At 38.0% G+C, this 5079-nt stretch overlaps 1 pseudogene; it reads left to right on the top strand.

Moving 5' to 3' along the window:
- The first annotated feature begins 1096 nt into the window (after positions 1-1096).
- Positions 1097-2031, top strand: LOC126081622 (olfactory receptor 14A16-like; annotated as a pseudogene).
- Positions 2032-5079: the final 3048 nt, after the last annotated feature.

The following is a 5079-nucleotide window of genomic DNA, read 5'->3' as shown; positions in this document are numbered from 1 at the left end:
TCCACCAAGTGTAAAGTTCTACACAGTCTATTGAGGGAAGAAACCCAACAACAAATTATTCCACAGTTGATGACATGGGTCTCATAACAGGAAATCCTACTGGGTAAGCCAACTCTCCAACCACAGACCTAAATTTTTGCACTACAAAGCTTCCACATCCATAATAACAGCATCTTCCATGAAATGATCGTCCCCCTCAGGAATCCTCACTAATACAGTTAACTCTCATTCTAATTAGTCAATCGTAACTTCTTATAAAAATGCAGGACAAACACAAGACTCATTTAAACCCATGTGTGCCAATGGAGAAAAGACTGTAACTCAGTAAATGCATAGGAAACCTGAGCAATAGCAATATTTGAACAGAAATGTGCTTCTTGTTGGACAAGAGACCCACCTCATCCAGCCTTTCTTACTGTATGAGAAAGTGCTGTCAACCTCACTCTCAGCCTTCACTTTCCCAGCATTTTAAAGAATGGACACCAGAAATTAGGGAAAGTACGTTACTATTAGGTAAGTGGATTTCTCCCAAGCCTATAAACATCTACTATAAATTTCCCCACTCACATTATCTCTTTAAATGTCTAAATAAGTACATCCATTTTACCTGATTATATTCACTGCCTTTTAGGAAAATAAGCTGTTATTATATTTTAATTTTGGTTCTTAGACCCATGGCAGCTACGTGCTCTTTAAGAACAATTGTTGGGCAGAATAGAATGTGCAGATACTTCTAGGATTCTATTCAGTCTTTAAAGAGCCCATGCACGATCTGCTTAACGTGAAAACTTGGTAAAAACGTCGGTGATCCCATTCTAACCCATTGTATGTGCAAGACGTATTTCACTGCCCTAGGCAACCAGAAGGTAAATTATTCTAGCCTGCTCTTAAACACTATGTTATTATAATTTACTGTGCATTAGTTTAAAATTATAGTTTGTAAGATGTAACTCCCTGAGGCTACTCTAATGACCTTAAAATGGCCCTCAGGACACAGTAGAATCAATTAGAGAACCAACAAAAGTGGCAGGTTCTGAGGATGTAAGTGAATGAAGTAAATGTCACTTTTCTTAAGTTTCTGCAGACAAAGATCAGCATGCCTCAGAAAAGAGCCGACATAACAGAATTCTTGCTCACGGGATTTCCTGATGCCTGGATGCTACAGAAACTGTATGCAGCCCTCTTCTTCCTCACTTACCTGACAGCACTGATGGGGACCCTCGTCATTGTTACCCTCACCATCTACCGGCATCTCCAAGCCCCCACGTACTTCTTCCTGAAAAATTTGTCCTTAATTGACACATGCTATATCTCTGTCACTGTTCCCAAGTCCATCATGAACTCTCTGACTAACAGCCGTTCCATATCCTTCTAGGATGTGCCTCACAGGTTTTTCTTGTTATTTTTTTCGGGGGCACAGAGTTTGCCCTCCTTACAGTCATGTCCTATGACCGCTATGCTGCCATCTGCCATCCTCTGCATTATGAGACCATTATGAATAGAGGTGCCTGTGTGCAGATAGTGGCTGCATCGTGGCGCAGTGGATGTGGCTATGGATCCATTCATGTAGCAGGTACATTCTCTGTCAATTTCTGTGGTCCCAACGTAGTTCATCAGTTTTTCTGTGATATTCCATCATTGCTTACACTTGCTTTTTCTGGGGAGCATATTTTAGAATATGCATTTATCATTGCTAGCTGTTGTTTTGCTTTTATATGTTTCATTTTAATGGTTGTTTCCTATGTTTACATTTTCTCATCCGTCTTAAGGATTCCATCCACTCAAGGAAGGTACAAAACTGTGTCCACCTGCATGCCCCACCTAACTGTGGTGACCTTGTTTCTCTCTTCTGGATTTATTGCATACTTAGGTTCAGCCTCGGAATCCCCATCATCAGTGAACCTCTTTATGTCTGTGTTATACTCCTTGTTACCTCCTACTCTGAATCCTGTCATTTATAGTTTGAGAAACAGGAACATGAAGGTGGCCCTTAGTAAAATCTTTGGTGGCGAAATGGCCTCAAAGATGTAAATGTCTAAAATATCATTTTAATATTTATTAATGTGTATCAGATCATTCGGTTTACAGGAATCTGCTTAAGGAAGGCTGGTGGTGCAATGGTTAAGCTCTTGGCTGCTAACCAAAAGTGACTTAGAGGGTCACTATGGGTCAGAATTGACTCAACAGGCATACAACAATATTTAAAAAAAAAAAAAAAAACTTAGACATCTATTATCTCATTTTTTTCTGCCGCATAGAATGACACATTTTATAGCATTAGATGGGTCTTGATGTGAAAAGTGTCTTGGCAACTTCTAATTCCCTGGAAATCTTCCAAGCATTAAGTTCTCATCAACAAGAGCCAGGTTTGGGGTAATATCGTTCATTTCAGATTCATCTTTACCAATACCACTTGCTTTCCTAGTTGGGACAATTTTATGATAGTTTAAAATTTTACATATTTTAAAACAGTAGCCCGTTTCATTCTTTGAGTAGTTAAAATGAAGGTGAGTAGTTTCAAATTCGTTGCTTTTTTTTCTGTTTGTTTGTATTGACAAGGACATTATTTACGAACTCAGACTTTTATAGTAAATGTTAATCTTCCAATTGTGGCTTTGCAAATATTAAAAAAAATTTTTTTTCTTTTACACTCTGAATATTCTTTAAGAGAATTTGTAAACAGAGTCTATTGATAATGGATGTCATTGGTCAATCACGTAAAGATAATTTTAAGACTAGTGATAGTGAATGGTCAAATTGCATAACTCTCATTACATAGTCCAATCTGAGAAAGAATATGTAATGGTAAAACATACGGGAGTAGCATAAGTTATGAGAAACTACAATTCTTTCATGTCCACACTTTGTATTCTTAAATTTTAAACTTTAGAAACATGTATTTATAAGTTGAAATAAATCTACTTGTTTTTATGTTGTGAGTTGCTGTTGAGTCTATTTGAACTCATAACGACCCTATGTACAACATAAACACTGCCCCATCCTGCACCATCCTCACAATCGTTGCTGTATTTGAGCCCATTGTTGCAGTCACTGTGTCAGTCCATCTCATTGAGGGTCTTCCACTTTTTCTCTGACCCTCTATTTCACCAAGCATGATCTCCTTCTTCAGGGACCAGTCCCCCTGATAACATGCCCAAAGTATGTGATACAAAGTCTTTCCATCCTGACTTCCAAGGAGCACTCTGGCTGCACTTCTTCCAAGACAGGTTTGTTTGTTCTGGCAGTCTATAGTGTATTCAATATTCTTCGCCAACAGCATAATTCAAATGTGTCGATTCTTTTTTGGTCTTATTTATTCATTGTCCAGCTTTCCCATGAATATGAAGTGCTTGAAAATACCATGGTTCGGGTCAAGGGAACTTTAGTCCTCAACTTTACTTTTTCACACTTTAAAAAGGTCTTTTGCCTCAGATTTGCCCAATGCAATACATCGCTTGATTTCTTGGCTGTTGCTTCTGTGGATGTTGATTGTGAATCCAATAAAATGAAATGCTTAACAACGTCAGTATTTTCTCCCTTTACCATGATCTTGGTTATTGTGAAGATTTTTGTAAGGATTTTTGTTTTCTTTATGTTGAGGTGCAATCCACATTGAAGGCTGTAGTTTTTGACCTTCATCAGTAAGTGTTTCAAGTCCTCTTCACTTACGGCAAGCAAGGTTGTGTCATTTGTATATTGCAGGTTGCTAGAGAGTCTTCCTCCAGTCCTGATGCAAGTTCTTCTTCATAGAGTCTAACTTCTTGAATTACTTACTCAGCATACAGATTGAGAGGATGCAACCCTGACACACACCTTTCCTGACTTTAAACCGTGCACTATCCCCTTGTTCTGATTGACCAGTGCCTCTTGGTCTGTGTACAGGTTCTCCATGAGCACGATTAAGTGTTCTGGAATTTTAATTCTTCTCATCTTTATCCATAATTTGCTGTGATCCACAAAGTCGAATGCCTGAGTGTAGTCACTAAAGCAAGGGTAAACATCTTTCTGGTTTTCTCTGCCTTCAGCCAAGCGCGTGCACAAGTCTGTGTGTGTGTGTGTGTGTGCGCAAAGGAAACCTGCTGGTGCAGTGGTTAGCTGCTCAGCCGCTAACTAACTGAAAGGTTGGCAGTTCAAACCCACCAACCACTCCATGATGGCCTGCTTCCATAATGACTACAGCCTTGCAAATACTATGGGGCAGTTCTGCCCTATCCTATAAAGTTGCTATGAGTAGAAATTGACATGGCAACAATGGTGAATGGATATATATATATATATATATATATATTACATTAAATATATGACTGCCTGTGTGGACAAACAGTTAAGTGTTTCAAGAATAACGAAAAGGTTGGCATTTCAAATACATCCAGCAGCACCTCCAAAGAATGTCTTGGGGACCTGTTTCCAAAAGAGCACAGCCATTGAAAACCATATGGAGTGCAATTCTACTGTGACACACATTAGGTCACTATGCATCACAATCAATTCGGTGACAACTGGTGGTTTATGTATGCATATAAAATTGGTTTCTATACACTATACATTTATCAAGATGCTTTGCAATTTTGGCCAAATTACTTGATTCGTCTTTCTTTTTGTATAATACGTATAATACATTAATTGGCTATTAAAATATTAATGTCCTTATATAGGTGATAAGGACATTAATATTTTAATAGACAATTAATGTATTAAATAGCAAATTAATGTATTCCCACACAGTGCACTGAGTGACCCACAAAAGAATAAAAATAACCCATTGCTATAGAGTCGATTTCAACTCAGCAATTCCATAGGACAGAGTCGAGCTGTCCCATAGGGTATCCAAGAAGTGGTTGGTGGATTCGAACTACCACTCTTTTGGTTAACATCCAAGTTCTTAACCATTACACCCCTAAGGACCACAATAAACTCAATGCCACAGCAGAAGTATTCTATATTCTTTTAAGACATCAGACATTATGACTATTCCTTTTTTTTAAATAATTTTTATTGTGCTTTAAGTGAAAGTTTACAAATCAAGTCAGTCTGTCACATATAAGCTTATATATACCTTACTACATACTCCCATTTACC

Source organism: Elephas maximus, chromosome 8 (assembly GCF_024166365.1).
Source record: "Elephas maximus indicus isolate mEleMax1 chromosome 8, mEleMax1 primary haplotype, whole genome shotgun sequence".
In the NCBI taxonomy this organism is placed as follows: Eukaryota; Metazoa; Chordata; class Mammalia; order Proboscidea; family Elephantidae; genus Elephas; species Elephas maximus.
Note: the sequence above shows the minus strand (reverse complement) of the source record. Positions and strands in the feature narration are given on the sequence as shown.